At 42.9% G+C, this 21,019-nt stretch overlaps 10 non-coding genes across 10 annotated transcripts; all 10 read right to left on the bottom strand.

Moving 5' to 3' along the window:
- Positions 1 to 8,641: 8,641 nt before the first annotated feature.
- trnav-cac (transfer RNA valine (anticodon CAC)) lies at positions 8,642 to 8,714 on the bottom strand. The gene has a single exon. It is a non-coding gene; the product is annotated as a tRNA-Val (tRNA).
- Positions 8,715 to 14,804: 6,090 nt separating this feature from the next.
- Positions 14,805 to 14,877, bottom strand: trnav-uac (transfer RNA valine (anticodon UAC)). Its single transcript has one exon. It is a non-coding gene; the product is annotated as a tRNA-Val (tRNA).
- A 137-nt stretch (positions 14,878 to 15,014) lies between these two features.
- trnav-uac (transfer RNA valine (anticodon UAC)) lies at positions 15,015 to 15,087 on the bottom strand. Its single transcript has one exon. It is a non-coding gene; the product is annotated as a tRNA-Val (tRNA).
- A 460-nt stretch (positions 15,088 to 15,547) lies between these two features.
- On the bottom strand, positions 15,548 to 15,620 carry trnav-aac (transfer RNA valine (anticodon AAC)). The gene has a single exon. It is a non-coding gene; the product is annotated as a tRNA-Val (tRNA).
- A 235-nt stretch (positions 15,621 to 15,855) lies between these two features.
- On the bottom strand, positions 15,856 to 15,928 carry trnav-uac (transfer RNA valine (anticodon UAC)). The gene has a single exon. It is a non-coding gene; the product is annotated as a tRNA-Val (tRNA).
- A 127-nt stretch (positions 15,929 to 16,055) lies between these two features.
- trnav-uac (transfer RNA valine (anticodon UAC)) lies at positions 16,056 to 16,128 on the bottom strand. Its single transcript has one exon. It is a non-coding gene; the product is annotated as a tRNA-Val (tRNA).
- A 137-nt stretch (positions 16,129 to 16,265) lies between these two features.
- Positions 16,266 to 16,338, bottom strand: trnav-uac (transfer RNA valine (anticodon UAC)). Its single transcript has one exon. It is a non-coding gene; the product is annotated as a tRNA-Val (tRNA).
- A 127-nt stretch (positions 16,339 to 16,465) lies between these two features.
- Positions 16,466 to 16,538, bottom strand: trnav-uac (transfer RNA valine (anticodon UAC)). Its single transcript has one exon. It is a non-coding gene; the product is annotated as a tRNA-Val (tRNA).
- Positions 16,539 to 17,834: 1,296 nt separating this feature from the next.
- On the bottom strand, positions 17,835 to 17,907 carry trnav-cac (transfer RNA valine (anticodon CAC)). The gene has a single exon. It is a non-coding gene; the product is annotated as a tRNA-Val (tRNA).
- Positions 17,908 to 18,030: 123 nt separating this feature from the next.
- On the bottom strand, positions 18,031 to 18,103 carry trnav-aac (transfer RNA valine (anticodon AAC)). Its single transcript has one exon. It is a non-coding gene; the product is annotated as a tRNA-Val (tRNA).
- Positions 18,104 to 21,019: the final 2,916 nt, after the last annotated feature.

The following is a 21,019-nucleotide window of genomic DNA, read 5'->3' as shown; positions in this document are numbered from 1 at the left end:
GTGGTACTGAGGAAGACTATGGTGAAGTTTAGGTGGTTAGGGGACCCCATAGGCACTTCGTGGCAATGAAGAAGAAAATAGGTGGTTAGGGGTCAAAATAGGCACTTCGTTGTACTGAGGAAGACTATGGTGAAGTTTAGGTGGTTAGGGGACCCCATAGGCACTTCGTGGCAATGAAGAAGAAAATAGGTGGTTAGGGGTCAAAATAGGCACTTCGTGGTACTGAGGAAGACTATGGTGAAGTTTAGGGGGTTAGGGGACCCCATAGGCACTTCGTGGCAATGAAGAAGAAAATAGGTGGTTAGGGATCAAAATAGGCACTTTGTGGTACTGAGGAGGACTATGGTGAAGAGTAGGTAGTTGGTGTACCCCAAAAGCACTTGGTGGACTCCCACGTGGTGCAATGGCACCCCCAGAGGCGTCCACAGAGAGCCTATGGTAATATATGCTAATCTTGGCCTCTTTATATGCGATTTTGGAAAAGTGACACGGCACCACTGAATAAGCAGCTTGTGTCGTCCATTTCGAGCACGCGGACCTCGAAGTGTCGGTGCTGACAATGGCAACTTAAATGAATGGGGAAAAGCAAACGTGATAACCACTACACTACGGAAACTTGATTTGGACGGCACCCACCTAGTGTCATTCGGCATTGCAGTCTGCCTACAGCTCCTTGGTACGATGGCCTTCACCTGTCTCAAAAGTAAGGGTTTTGTAGCATTTATATTTAAAATGCATCCACTTGTTTCCGCCCAGTTTTGAACTGAGCACCTTTCGAGGTGTAAAGCGAACATGATAACCACTACACTACGGAAACTTGTTTTGGACGTCAGTCCCACCTCTTCTAGGGTACGCTTGTTCAAAAGCGACTGAAACTATAAACTGCCCAGTGTTTTTAACATGGCAAAAAGCTGCTAATAGGCGGCGAGCTACATAGGCCTACCGTGCACCCCCCCCCACCTCCCAACAAAACCATACTTTTCTGAAAGGTCCCGGATGTGTAGAATATGAATCTGAATGTTAACATTGAAAATGTTGGGTTGCACTACCTGTTTTAGGCCTGTGAATAGGGAAACCCTAAAAAACGATTGTAAGCGATTTTAACACGTCGAGATTGTCCTAGTCAATCAGAACAGCTTTTAGGGGACCCAATACACACTCAAACTTAACATATGATGACTTAGGTCAAATATCTACCATGCTGCTTATTGGTAGGTGTCTAAAATGAACATAGGTAAGGCTTTATGTTGATATAATGAGCCCATTTCATGCATAGGCCACGACCTAGATTCGCCTATCATACACCCCAACCCCCTCCCCTGACAAAATCATGCTTTTCTGAAAGGTCTGGATGTGTAGAATATGAATCTGAATGTTAATATTGACATTTTTGGGATACACTACCTGTTTTAGCCCTGAATATGGAAACCCTAAAAAACGATTTTAAGCTATTTTAACACGTCGAGATTGGCCTAGTCAATCAGAACAGCTTTTAGGTTACCCAATACTCTTACTACACTACATTGATAGTTACTTTAAATAGTTGTCATTAATTATTTTTTATTTAATATAGTTAAGGCCTTGTATGGATATAATCGATCAAGGTCCATTTCCATAGTATCAGTTAATATGCTAACGTGCTAACATTCCAACCCTCATTACCCTTTCCATCAAAGGTGTGTGGCTCACAAGTCATTTCATTGACAAATCAGAAACCTGTCTGGGTTGTTCATCCAATGACAAAATAAGATATTTGTTGAATTTTCATTAATAGTTTCCTCTGTGTCAGACAGGTATATAAAGACCGTCCTGAAAGACTGTTCTTACTCACACAGACAGATTCTCCAAGTCTGCATCCTCTGCCTATACAGCAAGAAATTTGTTTCACTGAATTGCTCGATGTTTGATATTTTAGTTTACAATTTAATATAATTGACCCGTCTTACTACACTACATTGATGCTTACTTTAAATATTTGTTTTTAATTATTTTAAATTACATTTGATAGATTAATAGATATATACTTTATTCATCCCAAAGGGAAATTTTAGCCGTCCAGTAGCTTATACATACACACACACACACACACACACATATCTCATACACATAGATAATCTAGTCGGTTATGTAGTTGGTTTCTTCAACATAGCTGAACTGCTCAGTTATGTCTGAGTCAAGACATGAGTCAGTGGGCCAAGTGACTGCAGGTCCTTCAAGGCATAGGGGATGTCATGGGACAAAACCAAAGTCCAGATGCATTGTGCATGTCCCTGGTCTTGTATATGGACCACTCGTGCAATTATGGGCAAACGCAGATTCTGATGCAAGATTAGCCAGAATGAAAGAAATACGTGACAAGAGATTAGCTGAACCACTGGAATCTGCTCACAGAATGACTGTAACCTGTGAACTTATACCAGACACCATTACAGAAGGTGATGGATATCACAGAGAATGCTACCAAAGATTCACCATGAATCTCAAAAGACTCGACCAGAAGCCTGAACTATTAGCAGCAAGTTCAAGGCAAAGTCAGAGGGCCTCAACTGGTGACAAGGTGCTCTTCACACCTGACTGTATATTCTGCAACTCAATTACACGGAAGAAGGTAAAAAATAAAGGGATATGGACGACTGAGGGGTTAAGAGAGTTTGAGTGTGATGGGTGGAGAACAGTCCTCAAAGTTGCAGAACAAAAATTTGATGAAAATTTGCTTCACAGAATTAGAGGAAAGGATCTATTTGCTACAGAAGCTAAATACCACAAATCCTGTAGAGTCCAATATACACAAAATTTAGAAAAATGGAGAAGTGCAAGCACAGAAAACAAGGCCAAACAAATCCAACTAGTAGAAGCTCACGGTGAGGCATTTGGTGCTGTATCTCGAGTAATTGACAAGGAAATCATCGGCAGCAACAAAATGATGAAATTGACTGATCTGACCAAAATCTACATAGCTCATCTGGAATGCACAAACTTCCCCAATCCCAAATTGCGTGGGGAAAAGCTCAAAGCTAAGCTAGAAACACATGGACAATACAAGGAAAAGGTGGCATTCTGCAAGCTAAACAAAAAAGGCCGTTTCTCGACATACATTGTGTACAACTCACAAAGTGACATTACAAACCTAGTGCAGTGTGCATATGAACTTGGTTCCAAAGACATGATCCAGGAGACTGGCCATTATCTACATGAGGAGATTCTGGAAAGCTTTGCAAAAGCTGATGAGTTGAGATGGCCACCCTCTGCCCAGGATCTTGTAAGCATGAACATTGTAATTCCATCTAATTTGGAGACATTTCTGTGTCATGTGATATGTGGCAAACCAAAATCACAAAGCTCCAAAATGAACAGGCTTGTAAATTCAATAGGGCAAGACATATGTCGCGCCACAACAAATGGAGAATGGAAACTTCCAAAGCATATGCTTATATGCATGACACTTAGACACCTTTTCAGGAGTGAAAAATTAATTACCATATTTAATCGATTGGGCCATTCAGAGAATTATACATTCTCCCTTGAACTGGAAACTGCACTTGCTGAGGCTGTGGCTGAGACATCCAGTCTTTTGTCTACACAAATCATTAGATCACCAGGAGCCCCTTCCATTTTCCACTCAGAATTTGATCATTTTGATCAGTTGCTCAACAACTTAACTGGAATGGATTCAATTCACACTGCACATGGCATTATGTTACAGGACATAGAAGGCAAGCCGGAGAATCATGGCGGAGTCCGTATCGATATTCCATCCACTTCCAGGAAAACAAAACGACGTTCTTTTGAGCAGGGGTCAGCTGAAGCTCTTCCTGACTGCTATATTACACAACGGAAAAGTCCTCAAATAACCATACACCAAAGAGTAATTCCTGATGGTGAGAGGGCTCTTCAAGATGCTACCATGAAGCACTTTCTGTGGGTCTTGATCCGTACAGCATGCAGCAAATCAGATCAACAATTTCCAGGATGGACAGGTTTCATCACAATGTCAGGACGAACCCCTGAAAGTCTGACAACTATTGATTATTACCCTGTTATTCCAAGCCCAATTACAGACTACAAGACAGTAAAAGAATGCCTTCGATATGCTGAGGAGGCAACAGCAGAAATCCAACAACAGTATGTTGTTACAACATTCGACTTGGGGGTATGCATGAAAACATATCCCCTGATTTGGAATGATCAATCTAGGTATGATAAACACATAATATTGATTGGTACATTTCATCTGGCTTGCGCATATCTGAAGATGGTGGGCAAGAAAATGGATGGATCGGGTCTCTCTGATATCTTGTTGGAAGCTGGGCTGATTGCATTAGGTTCTCTTCAAGGTGTCCTTACTGGTAAACATTATGACGGATCACTACACTGTCATAAGACAGTATTGGAATGTCTTGAAAGACTTCTCCTATCACAATACCTCACAAGTATTGGAGAGAAAGAAGTATTCTCTCAATTACCAGAGGGATCAAAGGGGATACTAGATGAACTGCTGAAAGCTCCTTCTAAAGAAGCCTTAGATGCAACAAGGAATGATGTTCCACTGCAGAAGTACATCGAAGGATATCAACAGTTTCGAGAGAGTGTAAAAGCTGGACATCTAGGGAAGACAGCACAGCTGTGGACATCTTACATGGACCACATCTGGTTGGTACTGTCTCTCATCCATGCAGTGAAACATAATGATTTTCTCCTTTATGCTCAGTGTTTGCACCTTATGGCAGACCTGTTTTTCAGCTTTGGAGGCCAGAATTATGCCAGATATCTCTCTTACTTCTCCATATTCATTGCGAACATTGAAGTGTCACATCCTGGAGCCACAGAGTTGTTGAAAAGAGGGGCTATTAGCGTTGCACGTTCCTTCATTCCAGGTAACCGCTGCGCCGTAGATAAAACTATGGAGGAGACCTTCATGCGACATGCTAAATCTCATGGGGGTGCTGGTGGAAATGCTTTTGGTGTGTCAGGAATTCTGACAAATTATGATGCCTACCAACGTTGGGTACGAACAACCCATGCTAGATCTCAGTATGTTAATGCAACCCTCAGTATGGCTGACATGCTGTCTGGAACAGCTGCAGAAACCAAGCATAATGAGCTCCGTCCAGCTGAGATGTTGAAGAGTGAAAAGTTGGTGAGAAAAACAATTGAGGCAGTGGAGAGCTTCCTTAACCCTTTTGAGTTGGGAAGCAATGACAACTTGTTTATTCTTTCTTCTGATGCTGCAGTATCTGCTGAGGTCCAAAGAGATGTTTTGAGAGCTGAACAAGCAGGCAAGGTTGCCAAGGATATTTTTATTGCGACACGCCTGGAAAAAGGTTGTGACTTCTTTGAGCCTATCAAGCGCCTTGGCCTCAAAACCTTCACGGACATGAACAAAAAGAGCAAAGTTACAACAACAACACACAAAGTAATACAGTATCAGCAGCAAGGGAACATTGCTTTCCAGTTGTTCATGAAGTCCCAACAGCAAAGTCTACAATTGGACATGAGGGAACTACTCACGTACCCCTTGACTCCTGTGCCGTACAGTATAGGCACTGCTGATGGTTTCTTGTCCAAAACAGATAAGTCAAAGTCATTTGCTTACCTGGTAAAAGACATCAATGATGCTGCCCTACCATCCACAGATCAAACTCTTGTAATTATTGATGGAAATGCCTACTTTTACTTCTTGAAGGAGGTACCAGGCAGCTTCAAACAGATATGCAGTAAGGTGTTTGACATGATGCCAAAGACAGGCAATGTTGTGTTCAGCACAGATAGTTACTTCCCCAATTCTGTGAAAACAATGGAAAGACAGAGGAGGGGTTGTGGTCAAAAGCTTATCATAAAAGGTGAAAATACCAAAAGGCCAGCAGATTGGAAACAGTTCCTCGCCAATGATGAAAACAAGCAACAATTTATTGCACTACTCACCCGCCTTTGGAGTGAAGACTCATATGCCAGGAAGCTACATGGGAGACAAGTGATCATAACCTGTGAAGGAACAGCATATCTGCTAACGTCTGAAGATGGCAGCTCAACATGCAGAACAGAAGTCCTGAGCCTTAAGTCTACCCAAGAAGAGACAGATTCTAGAGTCATTCTCTACTGTGACTTTGCCAGAGACAACAACTACAGCAATGTTGTCGTTAAGAGTCCTGATACTGACATATTTTTCATCTTGTTACACTATGCTCTGGCAATGTCAGACTTAAATATTATGTTTCACACTGGCACAGGAAACAAGAAAAGGCTCATTGATGTGAGTGAAATGTCTCGTAGTTACTCTCAGCAACATTTGACAGCACTAATGGCACTTCACGCCTTCAGTGGTTGTGATACCACTAGTGCATTCAAGGGGTTAGGCAAAGTCAGGCCATTGAAAACCCTCTCTAGGATGCCAAAGTTTGGAGAAACTCTTGCCAGGCTGGGAGACACATGGGATGTACCGAGGGATCTCTTTGATCTCCTCAATGAGTTCAACTGTGCTCTGTTTAGTAGACCACGAGTACGAAGTGTTGATGAGTTGCGTTTCTTGCGAATGAGTGAGCTGTGCTCCAAAGATGACAAGCATCTAGCCCACTCAAGAAATGTGGACCTGGCTACACTCCCCCCATGTGGGAGGAGTTTAGAGCAACACATCAGGAGGGTTAACTACCAGGTTGGAATATGGAAGGTGGCCCATATTGCCAACCCTGACATCCCTGATGCTTGCAATGGACACGGTTGGACACTGGTTGACCAAAAGATTGAGCCTCTGTGGTATGAGGGATGTGTTCTCCCACAGCAATTGGCAGATATCATTGAATCTGTGAGTGGCAGGGATGAGGAAGATGAATCAGATGATGATAGCGTAACAGATGAACAGTACTTATCTGATGATGACAACTCTGAGTCAGACCAGGATTGAAAAACAGTTTGAGTGTCATGTTACACCTGACATATGCATGAAATATACATATATTTTATTTATTGGTAAAACATATTACCCTAATAGTAGGTCATTATACCTACTATTTGTTCAGTGTTTCTTTGGGAAAGGGAAGCTATGTATGCTGTAGTTCTCTTACAGCATGTGTGTGTGTGTGTGTGTGTGTGTGTGTGTGTGTGTGTGTGTGTGTGTGTGTGTGTGTGTGTGTGTGTGAGTGTGTGTGTGTGTGTGTGTGTGTGTGTGTGTGTGTGTGTGTGTGTGTGTGTGTGTGTGTGTGTGTGTGTGTGTGTGTGCATGATGTATATAGGTCTTGTGTGTTAATGTGTGTTCTTGTGCATTTGTGTGTGTGTGCGCATGCAGTATATAGTTATTTTCAATGCTGTATGTAGTTCTTGTATATAATTATTGTGCGTTTGTGTGTCTGTGTGCATGCTTGCATGCTGTATATAGTTCTTTTCCCTGCTGATTTTAGCTTTTGTATATAGGCCTAGTTATTTTGTGTGTCTGTGTGCATGCTGTATATAGTTATTTTCCATGCTGATTGTAGTTTTTGTATATAGTTATTTTGTGTGTCTGTGTGCATGCTGTATATAGTTCTTTTGAATTTGTGTGTGTGTGCATGCTGTATATAGTTAATTTCAATGCTATATGTAGTTCTTGTATATAGTTATTGTGGGTTTGTGTGTCTGTGTGCATGCTGTATATAGTTCTTTTCCATGCTGTATGTAGTTATTGTATATAGTTATTGTGTGTGTCTGTGTGCATGCTGTATACAGCTCTTGTGAATTTGTGTGTGTGTGTGCATGCTGTATATAGTTATTTTCCATGCTGTATGTAGTTCTAGTATATAGTTATTGTGCGTTTGTGTGTCTGGGTGCATGCTTGCATGCTGTATATAGTTCTTTTCCATGCTATTTGTAGTTTTTGTATATAGTTAGTGTGTGTCTGTGTGCATGGGAAATCCGGAAATTACAAAGGTAAACAACAGCACGACACACGTAGATGGTGCACGTGTCAGCAACGTCTTTGTTATTAAACATTGTGAAGTGCTGTTCCAATCCCATCTATACCTATCTGAGCCCATGTGGTCTCACACACTCACTCACTTAGCACCTGAGATCAATTAAGTCTGTGAGTCTTTAGTCCTTAGTCCTCAGGGCTCACTTTGGGATTGGCCCTTCGTGTGTGTGTGCATGCTGTATATAGGAAATGGGCTCATTAAATCAACATAAGGCCTTAACTATATTAATTTTAGTCACTTACCAGGAAGCAGTATAGGGTGCCCTTTGACCTAAGTCATCATATGTTAAGCTTTAGTGTGTAATGGGTCACCTAAAAGCAGTTCTGATTGACTAGGCCAATTTCGACGTGTTAAAATCGCTTAAAATCGTTTTTTAGGGTTTCCCTATTCACAGGCCTAAAACAGGTAGTGCAACCCAAAATTTTCAATGTTAACATTCAGATTCATATTCTACACATCCAGACCTTTCAGAAAAGTATGGTTTTGTTGGGAGGTGGGGGGGGTGCACGGTAGGCCTATGTAGCTCGCCGCCAATAATTTTGTTGGCAGACCGAACATTTTATATTACTGTACAGGAAACTTCAATGGTTATTTGTTTTATTTTTGTCCTTTTCTAAGAGATTAAACCACAAACATCCCTGCAAGTGTACTGACCTGCTCAACAGAAAATCGCATACGAAATTTTTGCAAAAGTCACCCACAGTTTCCGCCCAGTTTCAAACTGGGGACCTTTCGCGTGTGAGGCGAACGTGATAACCACTACACTACGGAAACACGTCTTCATGTTGCAGACATAAATCTTTAGGTGCACGCTTATTAAAAAGCGTATAAAGGAAATGAGCGCTGCACCCACCTAGCGTGGCAAAGAGTTTAAATTTTCTGTCAGAATCCAACCACTGTTTCTGCTCGGTTTCGAACCGAGGACATTTCGTGTGTTAGGCGAATGTGATGACCACTACACTACAGAAACCTATTGTTGAGACGGATGTGCTTTTTAGAAGATGGCTCCTTCCCATAATCTGCCCTGCAAGCAGTGTGACAGTCTGTAAATTCCACAAACAACAGAACAGAGGTCATTCGGCATGGCAGTCTGCCTACAGCTCCTTGGTACGATGGCCTTCACCTGTCTCAAAAGTAAGGGTTTTGTAGCGAATTGCAGCATTTATATTTAAAATGCATCCACTTGTTTCCACCCAGTTTTGAACTGAGGACCTTTCACGTGTAAAGCAAACGTGGTAACCACTACACTTCCGAAACTTGATTTGGACGTCAGTCCCACCGCTTCTAGGGTACGCTTGTTCAAAAGCGACTGAAACTATAGACTGCCCAGTGTTTTTAACATGGCAAAAAGCTGCTAATTTTGTTGGCAGACCGAACATTTTATATTACTGTACAGGAAACCTCAATGGTCATTTGTTTTATTTTTGTCCTTTTCTAAGAGATTAAACCACAAACATCCCTGCAAATGTACTGACCTGCTCAACAGAAAATCGCATACGAAATTTTTGCAAAAATCACCCACAGTTTCCGCCCAGTTTCGAACTGGGGACTTATCGCGTGTGAGGCAAACGTGATAACCACTACACTACAAACACGTCTTCAGCTTGCAGACATTAATCTTTAGGTGCACGCTTATTAAAAAGCATATAAAGGAAATGAGCGCTGCACCCACCTAGCGTGGCAAAGAGTTAAAGTTTTCTGTCAGAATCCAACCACTGTTTCTGCTCGGTTTCGAACTGAGGACCTTTTGCGTGTTAGGCGAATGTGATGACCACTACACTACAGAAACCTATTGATGAGGTGCATGTGCTTTTTAGATGATGGCTCCTTCCCATAATCTGCTCTGCAAGCAGTGTGACAGTCTGTGAATTCCACAAACAACAGAACAGAGGTCATTCGGGACACCCACCTAGTGTCATTCGGCATGGCATTCTGCCTACAGCTCCTTGGTACGATGGCCTTCACCTGTCTCAAAAGTAAGGGTTTTGTAGCGAATTGCAGCATTTATACTTAAAACGCATCCACTTGTTTCCGCCCAGTTTTGAACTGAGGACCTTTCGCGTGTAAAGCAAACGTGTTAACCACTAAACTTCCGAAACTTGATTTGGACGTCAGTCCCACCGCTTCTGGGGTACGCTTGTTCAAAAGCGACTGAAACTATAGACTGCCCAGTGTTTTAAAAATGGCAAAAAGCTGCTAATTTTGTTTGCAGACCAAACATTTTTTATTACTGTACAGGAAACCTCAACGGTCATTTGTTTTATTTTTGTCCTTTTCTAAGAGATTAAACCACAAACATCCCTGCAAATGTACTGACCTGCTCAACAGAAAATCGCATACGAAATTTTTGCAAAAATCACCCACAGTTTCCGCCCAGTTTCGAACTGGGGACTTATCGCGTGTGAGGCAAACGTGATAACCACTACACTACAAACACGTCTTCAGCTTGCAGACATTAATCTTTAGGTGCACGCTTATTAAAAAGCATATAAAGGAAATGAGCGCTGCACCCACCTAGCGTGGCAAAGAGTTAAAGTTTTCTGTCAGAATCCAACCACTGTTTCTGCTCGGTTTCGAACTGAGGACCTTTTGCGTGTTAGGCGAATGTGATGACCACTACACTACAGAAACCTATTGATGAGGTGCATGTGCTTTTTAGAAGATGGCTCCTTCCCATAATCTGCTCTGCAAGCAGTGTGACAGTCTGTGAATTCCACAAACAACAGAACAGAGGTCATTCGGCACCCACCTAGTGTCATTCGGCATGGCATTCTGCCTACAGCTCCTTGGTACGATGGCCTTCACCTGTCTCAAAAGTAAGGGTTTTGTAGCGAATTGCAGCATTTATATTTAAAACGCATCCACTTGTTTCCGCCCAGTTTTGAACTGAGGACCTTTCGCGTGTAAAGCAAACGTGATAACCACTAAACTTCCGAAACTTGATTTGGACGTCAGTCCCACCGCTTCTGGGGTACGCTTGTTCAAAAGCGACTGAAACTATAGACTGCCCAGTGTTTTAAAAATGGCAAAAAGCTGCTAATTTTGTTTGCAGACCAAACATTTTTTATTACTGTACAGGAAACCTCAACGGTCATTTGTTTTATTTTTGTCCTTTTCTAAAGAGATTAAACCACAAACATCCCTGCAAGTGTACTGACCTGCTCAACAGAAAATCGCATACGAAATTTTTGCAAAAACCCCCCAATGTTTCCACCCAGTTTCGAACTTGGGACCTTTTCGCGTGTGAGGCGAAAGTGATAACCTCTGCACTACGGAAACACATCTTCAGGTGGCAGACATAAATCTTTAGGTGCACGCTTGTTAACCCTCTGGGGTCCAAAGTGTTTTTGGGGTTCTGGAGGTGTTCTGACATGCTCTAACATTTGAGCTTTTTTCAGTTATTTATAAACATGTTAATGGCAAAGGTGTAAATTCACTCTATATAGCACAAACAGGGCTACCATAATATGTTAGCAAGATGTATGTACATGTTTGTATTTTTGAGAGAATATTGTTTATGCATGGTTATTGAAAAAACTAAAACTTAAAGTCTCTGAAATAAGGCCACAAAACACATACTAAATATGTGTCCACAAGACTTTTGACTAATTGATGTTCTCGCCTAGGATTTTTGCTTCAAAATGATCTGAAAATCATCCTTCCAAATCATTCACATAAAACAATACATTGATTTAAATTTAGTAAAACACTTTTTGTTTGGAAAGGCAATATGCGAAATGGGCGTGACTCATGTATAATGGTCTGATTCACACCTGTGAAGACAAAAGACCTGCTTAATGAGCCTGCATAATGAGCTTTCCACAGGTGTGTCACTGAGCCACAAGAAAGAATACAAGGACACAAGAAAAGAAATGTGTATATATACTACAAAATTGGTTCACAGTTGGAAACATCTATAAAAAATAGTATTTTTCCACTTGTATTTTTGCTTGCAAATTGTATAATATCCAAGGTGAACATTTCTAGTAATTGTGTAGTTAATTCTCATACTGTATTTTCAGAAAGTTTTGAATATGTATCCTCTCCCCAAATTTGTCACTAATAAAACACAATACAAATAATTTGAAGAGAAGGCTTATATTGACCTTTTAAGATTTTGTTTACATCTACCTTGTAAATATATTATTTGCTATTTTATTAAAAAGGTTACAATTACAGCAACAATTAAAATAACAATATTTCAAGTGTAATATTTCTTTGTAAAAACTAAAGTGTACATTTTATCATACATATTTCAAATTTAAGGATTCATTAGTTTGAATAAAGCCTACATTGGAACAAACACTATAATAACATCCTAGTTGATGACTTTATTTTTGACAAAACAAACATAGCCTAATATATTTAACATTTGAGCAGAAATTGGTGAACAAAAGCTTATTCAATGTGGCAGTAGTCTATAGTTTAGGCTACAGTAAACAGTTAATAATCTATTTAAAACTAGTCAACAAAATGTTGTCTTTCATATTTCTTCTGTAACATAGGCATATTGTTTGTTGTTTTTATGATAGCCTATATTAGGGCATATAAATATTAATTTGCAGTTTAATACGTTGCTAATACAAAGACATTTTAACGTTATTTCAACCTATTTCAGTCGATTTTCACTCATCTCAGTATAGCAATAGGGTTTGGTAAAAACTGTTCAGTTCATTCATTCACACACGCGATTCATATTTAAACTGTCTTTTTGCAGTTTACATACACCATGATATCGCGATTAGAACAATAATAAAAAAACTTACTTCTCAGATGGATATTTCATATTTCTTTGTAAAAACTAAATTATACATTTTATCATACATATTTCAAAGTTAAGGATTCATTAGTTTGAATAAAGCCTACATTGGAACAAACACTATAATAGCATCCTACTTGATGACTTTATTTTTGACAAAACAAACATAGCCTAATATATAACATTTGAGCAGAAATTGGTGAACAAAAGCTTATTCAATGTGGCAGTAGCATATTTTACATTAAACAGTTAATAATCTATCCAAAACTAGTCAACAAAATGTTGTCTTTCATATTTCGTCTGTAACATAGGCATATCGTTTGTTGTTTTTATGAGCCTATATTAGGGCATACATTTTAATTTGCAGTTTAATACGTTGCTAATACAAAGACATTTTAACGTTATTTCAACATATTTCAGTCGATTTTCACTCATCTCAGTATAGCAATAGGGTTTGGTAAAAACTGTTCAGTTCATTCATTCACACACAGACGCGATTCATATTTAAACAGTCTTTTTGCGGTTTACATACACTATGATATCGCGATTAGAACAATATTAATAAAGAACTTACTTATCAGATGGATCCGTTGCTCCTCGGAATGAAAAAAAACCAGCACATGTTCTGAGGTAAATGTCCCAGGATTACTCCTCACACAGCCTCGCAAGAAGAAATAGTAGGCTACATTAATCTGATGATTACATTTGTTGTGTTATCGCGTTTATGAGGGGCGTTGACACTTTGCATGTGTTGCTTCAGATCATTTGCGTTTGAATACCGCGCGCTCTCCGTGGGCGCGCAGATTAGCAGAATAATGAGCTAAGAGAACGATAATGAGATCGGCTGATACCTCTCTCTTTTTTAATAGATTACATAAACAGAGAATATTTATTTTAGTTTTGAATTAGATATTTTAAAAGTACAAACTTAAATGATTATAAAGATATATTGCTCGTGCTTGTGTGAATAGTATTCGCTGAGCTTTGTTTAAGTTTAGAGACGTGCACCAGAAAAAAATTTAACGGAGACAGAGAGGCAGAAAGCACACCCTGTTTATTTTCTTCATTTTACAAAAGCACACGGTTTTGATGTTAATGTGAGTGTACACAAAAAAAAGAAGACCCTCTATAGTTTATAATCATGTATTGATTTTATTTATATGACGTAAAATGACGGAGTATTTTAAGTCTATGTTGCTGCTATGTGGAAAAAAAACGACCCAAGAGAGTTAAAAAGCGTATAAAGGAAATGAGCGCTACACTCACCTAGCGTGGCAAACAGTATACATTTTCTGTCAGACCCCAACCACTGTTTCTGCTCGGTTTCAAAACGAGGACCTTTCGCGAGTTAGGCGAATGTGATGACCACTACACTACAGAACCCTATTGATGAGATGGATGTGCTTTTTAGAAGATGGCTCCTTCCCATAATCTGCCCTGCAAGCAGTGTGACAGTCTGTAAATTCCACAAACAACAGAACAGAGGTCATTCGGCATGGCAGTCTGCCTACAGCTCCTTGGTACGATGGCCTTCACCTGTCTTAAAAGTAAGGGTTTTGTATCGAATAGCAGCATTTATTTTTAACATGCCTCCACTTGTTTCAGCCCAGTTTTGAACTGAAGACCTTTGCGTGTAAAGCGAACGTGATATCATGGCATGTGCTTTTTAGAAGATGGCTCCTTCCCATAATCTGCTCTGCAAGCAGTGTGACAGTCTGTGAATTCCACAAACAACAGAACAGAGGTCATTCGGCATGGCAGTCTGCCTACAGCTCCTTGGTACGATGGCCTTCACCTGTCTCAAAAGTAAGGGTTTTGTATCGAATTGCAGCATTTATATTTAACATGCCTCCACTTGTTTCCACCCAGTTTTGAACTGAAGACCTTTGCGTGTAAAGCGAATGTGATATCATGGCATGTGCTTTTTAGAAGATGGCTCCTTCCCATAATCTGCTCTGCAAGCAGTGTGACAGTCTGTGAATTCCACAAACAACAGAACAGAGGTCATTCGGCATGGCAGTCTGCCTACAGCTCCTTGGTACGATGGCCTTCACCTGTCTCAAAAGTAAGGGTTTTGTAGCATTTATATTTAAAATGCATCCACTTGTTTCCGCCCAGTTTTGAACTGAGGACATTTTGCGTGTAAAGCAAACGTGATAACCACTACACTACGGAAACTTGATTTGGACGGTACCCACCTAGTGTCATTCGGCATGGCAGTCTGCCTACAGCTCCTTGGTACGATGGCCTTCACCTGTCTTAAAAGTAAGGGTTTTGTAGCGAATTGCAGCATTTATATTTAACATGCCTCCACTTGTTTCCACCCAATTTTGAACTGAGGACCTTTCGCGTGTAAAGCGAACGTGATAACCACTACACTACGGAAACTTGGTTTGGATCTCATTCCCACCTCTTCTAGCGTACGCTTGTTCAAAAGCGACTGAAACTATAGACTGCCCAGTGTTTTTAACATGGCAAAAAGCTGCTAATTTTGTTGGCAGACCGAACATTTTATATTACTGTACAGGAAACCTCAATGTTCATTTGTTTTATTTTTGTCCTTTTCTAAAGAGATTAAACAACAAACATCCCTTCAAGTGTACTGACCTGCTCAACAGAAAATCGCATACGAAATATTTGCAAAAATCACCCACAGTTTCCGCCCAGTTTCGAACTGGGGACTTTTCGCGTGTGAGGCGAACGTGATAACCACTACATAACAAACACGTCTTCAGGTTGCAGACATAAATCTTTAGGTGCACGCTTATTAAAAAGCATATAAAGGAAATAAGCGCTGCACCCACCTAGCGTGCCACAGAGTTTACATTTTCTGTCAGAATCCAACCACTGTTTCTGCTCGGTTTCGAACCGAGGACCTTTCGCGTGTTAGGCGAATGTGATGACCACTACACTACAGAAACCTATTGATGAGAGGAATGTGCTTTTTAGAAGATGGCTCCTTCCCATAATCTGCCCTGCAAGCAGTGTGAAAGTCTGTAAATTCCACAAACAACAGAACAGAGGTCATTCGGCACCCACCTAGTGTCATTCGGCATGGCAGTCTGCCTACAGCTCCTTGATACGATGGCCTTCACCTGTCTTAAAAGTAAGGGTTTTTTAACGAATTGCAGCATTTATATTTAACATGCCTCCACTTGTTTCCACCCAATTTTGAACTGAGGACCTTTCGCGTGTAAAGCGAACGTGATAACCACTACACTACGGAAACTTGATTTGGACGGCACCCACCTAGTGTCTTTCGGCATGGCAGTCTGCCTACAGCTCCTTGGTACGATGGCCTTCACCTGTCTCAAAAGTAAGGGTTTTGTAGCATTTATATTTAAAATGCATCCACTTGTTTCCGCCCAGTTTTGAACTGAGGACCTTTTGCGTGTAAAGCAAACGTGATAACCACTACACTACGGAAACTTGATTTGGACGGCACCCACCTAGTGTCATTCGGCATGGCAGTCTGCCTACAGCTCCTTGGTACGATGGCCTTCACCTGTCTTAAATGTAAGGGTTTTGTAGCGAATTGCAGCATTTATATTTAACATGCCTCCACTTGTTTCCACCCAATTTTGAACTGAGGACCTTTCGCGTGTAAAGCGAACGTGATAACCACTACACTACGGAAACTTGATTTGGACGGCACCCACCTAGTGTCTTTCGGCATGGCAGTCTGCCTACAGCTCCTTGGTACGATGGCCTTCACCTGTCTCAAAAGTAAGGGTTTTGTAGCATTTATATTTAAAATGAATCCACTTGTTTCCGCCCAGTTTTGAACTGAGGACCTTTTGCGTGTAAAGCAAACGTGATAACCACTACACTACGGAAACTTGATTTGGACGGCACCCACCTAGTGTCATTCGGCATGGCAGTCTGCCTACAGCTCCTTGGTACGATGGCCTTCACCTGTCTTAAAAGTAAGGGTTTTGTAGCGAATTGCAGCATTTATATTTAACATGCCTCCACTTGTTTCCACCCAATTTGGAACTGAGGACTTTTCGCGTGTAAAGCGAACGTGATAACCACTACACTACGGAAACTTGGTTTGGATCTCATTCCCACCTCTTCTAGCGTACGCTTGTTCAAAAGCGACTGAAACTATAGACTGCCCAGTGTTTTTAACATGGCAAAAAGCTGCTAATTTTGTTGGCAGACCGAACATTTTATATTACTGTACAGGAAACCTCAATGGTCATTTGTTTTATTTTTGTCCTTTTCTAAAGAGATTAAACAACAAACATCCCTGCAAGTGTACTGACCTGCTCAACAGAAAATCGCATACGAAATTTTTGCAAAAATCACCCACAGTTTCCGCCCAGTTATGAACTGGGGACTTTTCGCGTGTGAGGCGAACGTGATAACCACTACACTACAAACACGTCTTCAGGTTGCAGACATAAATCTTTAGGTGCACGCTTATTAAAAAGCATATAAAGGAAATGAGCGCTGCACCCACCTAGCGTGCCAAAGAGTTTACATTTTATGTCAGAATCCAACCACTGTTTCTGCTCGGTTTCGAACCGAAGACCTTTCGCGTGTTAGCCGAACGTGATGACCACTAAACTACAGAAACCTATTGATGAGGTGCATGTGCTTTTTAGAAGATGGCTCCTTCCCATAATCTGCTCTGCAAGCAGTGTGACAGTCTGTAAATTCCACAAACAACAGAACAGAGGTCATTCGGCATTGCAGTCTGCCTACAGCTCCTTGGTACGATGGCCTTCACCTGTCTCAAAAGTAAGGGTTTTGTAGCGAATTGCAGCATTTATATTTAACATGCCTCCACTTGTTTCCGCCCAGTTTTGAACTGAGCACCTTTCCCGTGTAAAGCAAACGTGATAAACACTACACTACGGAAACTTGATTTGGACGTCAGTCCCACCGCTTCTAGGGTACGCTTGTTCAAAAGCGACTGAAACTATAGATTGCCCAGTGTTTTTAACATGGCAAAATGCTGCTAATTTTGTTGGCAGACCAAACATTTTATATTACTGTACAGGAAACCTCAATGGTCATTTGTTTTATTTTTGTCCTTTTCTAAAGAGATTAAACCACAAACATCCCTGCAAGTGTACTGACCTGCTCAACAGAAAATCGCATACGAAATTTTTGCAAAAACCACCCACAGTTTCCGACCAGTTTCGAACTGGGGACCTTTCGCGTGTGAGGCGAACGTGATAACCACTACACTACGGAAACACGTCTTCAGGTTGCAGACATAAATCTTTAGGTGCACGCTTATTAAAAAGCATATAAAAGAAATGAGTGCTGCACCCACCTAGCGTGGCAAACAGTTTAAATTTTCTGTCAGAATCCAACCACTGTTTCTGCTCGGTTTCGAACCGAGGACCTTCCGCGTGTTAGGTGAACGTGATGACCACTACACTACAGAAACCTATTGATGAGACACATGTGCTTTTTAGAAGATAACTCCTTCCCATAATCTGCTCTGCAGGCAGTGTGACAGTCCGTAAATTCCACAAACAAAAGAACAGAGGTCATTCTGCATGGCAGTCTGCCTACAGCTCCTTGGTACGATGGCCTTCACCTGTCTCAAAAGTCATACCGATCTTTATGGGAGCTCCCTGGGCACAGCGCTATGGAGGGCCAGGATCGGAGTTGGGCTTGCACGATTGGAAGGCGCAGACGGAATATCTGGCCGGATTACAGGGACTGAGTGCATCACAGAAAGTACAGTTTGTGTTGGGGTCTTTGGAAGGAGAAGCCAAAAGAGAAGTTCTTGCTGCATCAGAAGCCACACGGGCTACCGCGAAAACTATCTTCGATTTCCTGTCCGGATTATATGGAGACTCTACCCCGGTGGCCACTCTTCGTGCCCAGTTCTTTAACTATCAACAGGGGCCTAAGCAGACTCTTCGGGCATACTCCTTGAAATTGTGGGAGCAGTTTGGCCGGCTGTTGGGTGAACTTCGTCGGGGTCGAGTCGAGGGCGGATCGATGGTGAGAGAGAGGTCGTATTCGGAGAAGGGGCGAGCTCCTGTGCGCCGCCCCCTACGTCCTGTGGGCCCCCGGTTCCAGTGGGATGACCAGGGAAGGCCCATCTGTATTAATTGTGGAGACCCGGGACACATCAGTCGTCAGTGTGGGCTCCGTCGGGGTTCTCAAGGGGGTTTTTAGTCCCACCGGCTACTGTGGGTCAAGTGGCCGGGACCCCTTTGTGTGACCCTCCTTCTGTTCCTGTTTTACGAGACGACAGGGTTGGGCGCTGTCCCACCGTGGAGGTTCAAGCTAACGGAGTCACGATAGATTGTCTGGTCGATACAGGTTCTCAAGTTACGTTATTTTCGGAGAGCCTGGCCCAGGAGTTGGTTGCAGATCATCGGCTCCAAGCAGTGGACGCTTCTAGTCTGACTTTACGGGGGCAAATGGTCTGGACATCCCTTACACTGGGTACATCGTGGTAGACTTTCTGGTCCAAGGGGTTCCCGTCCAACAGAAAGGGGTCGTTATCGTCCGAGATCATTGCTTGGGCATTCATCGAGCACTCCTAGGGATGAACGTTATACTGGATTGCTCGGAGGAATTGTTTCTGGAACGGCCAGCTCGGACTTCTCTGTCATCGGAGAAGCAGGACAGGGACCGGATTCTGGCCGATTGCCGAAGAGTGCACGTGGCTAGTCAAGTGAAGGAGAGAGAAGGCATCGGTCGAGTAGCCTGTCGGTACGCTTTGTCTGTCCCAGCCCAGAGCGAGACCGTGCTTTGGCTCCGAGTACCTGCAGGACCCTGTGGGACGGGTACCTGTGTCCTGGTAGAGCCCCATGAGGACTGTCAACCCATTGAAGTGGCTCACGGGCTGACGGCCATCCACCGTGGGCGAGTCTCAGTAAAGGTGCGGAATGCCAATCCCTACTCCGTGCTCCTTCGTCGGCACCAACGTCTGGTTCGAGTTTCCTCGGTACGCTCTGCCCAGGTTCACAAGCATCAGTACGTCTGCTTCAGGCAGGTGAGCTCTGCGGTGGTGGAAGTCGCCGTCCGCCCAGTTGAGGCAGAACCAGGCTCTGTGGGAGGAGGGGTGCCGACCCATTTGATGGGAGAGTCCCTGAAGGGTGAAAATCTGGAGGAGGAACAGATGTTACAGCTCCAGGAGCTCTTGAGAAAATGGCAACATGTGTTCTCGACCCACGAAGAAGACTATGGCTGCACAGGGGTAGTGAGGCATCAAATACCTACCGGTGAGGCGATGCCTAGCCAAGAGCGGTATCGTCCGGTGCCACCCACCCTCTATGCCGAGGTCCGCGCCCTGTTGAAAGGGATGCTGGAGGGAGGAATTGTTCGAGAGAGCAGTAGTCCGTGGGCGGCGCCAATTGTTCTGGTTCAGAAGAAAACGGGAGCTTGGAGGTTCTGCGTTGACTACCGCAAACTCAACAGTGTAACGAAGAAAGATACATTCCCGTTGCCACGGATTGAAGACTCACTCACCTGTCTCACACAAGCGGCGTGGTACTCCACATTGGACCTGGCGAGTGGATACTGGCAGGTGCAGGTAGACGACCGAGATAGAGAGAAGACAGCCTTCACCACCCCGTTTGGGTTATTTGAATGGGACCGGATGCGGTTCGGCCTGTGCAATGCTCCTGCGACCTTTCAGCGCTTGATGCAGCACTGTCTAGGGGGACAACTGGTCGACTCAACGCCGGTATACCTGGACGATGTGATCGTCTTCTCCCCTGACTTCCGCACTCACCTGCACCATCTAGGTGGGAGGAGGACCACCTAGGGAGGAGGAGGAACACAGGAAGTGTTCAGGGCCATGGAGAAATATGGGCTAAAGCTTACGCCAGACAAATGCCAGTTATTGCGGAAGGAGGTACAGTTCTTGGGACATCGGGTCAGTGCTGCAGGGATATCCCCCGACCCGGAGAAGGTGGCGGCTGTCCAAGGGTGGGAGCCACCCCGGGCAGTGAGACAGGTGCGGTCGTTCCTGGGGTTCGTGGGATTTTGTCGATGCTTTATAAAAGGATTATCTGGGCTTGCTTGGCCATTGAACCAACTCCTTGCTGGTTCCGGACGTGCCCGTGGCAAAGGCTCCCCGTCAGTGCATTGGGATTCCACCTGTGAGACCACCTTCCAGAACCTCAAGCAGGAACTTCTGAGGGCCCCTATCTTGGCCTACGCAGACTTCACCCAGCCGTTCCTTCTGTACACTGACGCCAGCAATGCAGGTTTGGGAGCCGTGTTGGCCCAAGAGCACCAAGGAGTGGAGAGAGTGATTGCATACGCAAGTCAAAGTTTACATCCCGCAGAGCGGAACGCGGCAAATTACAGTTCCTTCAAAATCGAACTACTGGCA

Source organism: Siphateles boraxobius, unplaced genomic scaffold (assembly GCF_051911475.1).
Source record: "Siphateles boraxobius isolate OS27281-9 unplaced genomic scaffold, OSU_SipBor_1 42, whole genome shotgun sequence".
NCBI classification, from domain to species: domain Eukaryota; kingdom Metazoa; phylum Chordata; class Actinopteri; order Cypriniformes; family Leuciscidae; genus Siphateles; species Siphateles boraxobius.
The sequence above is the reverse complement of the archived record's forward strand: the minus strand, read 5'-3'. Positions and strand labels throughout refer to the sequence as shown.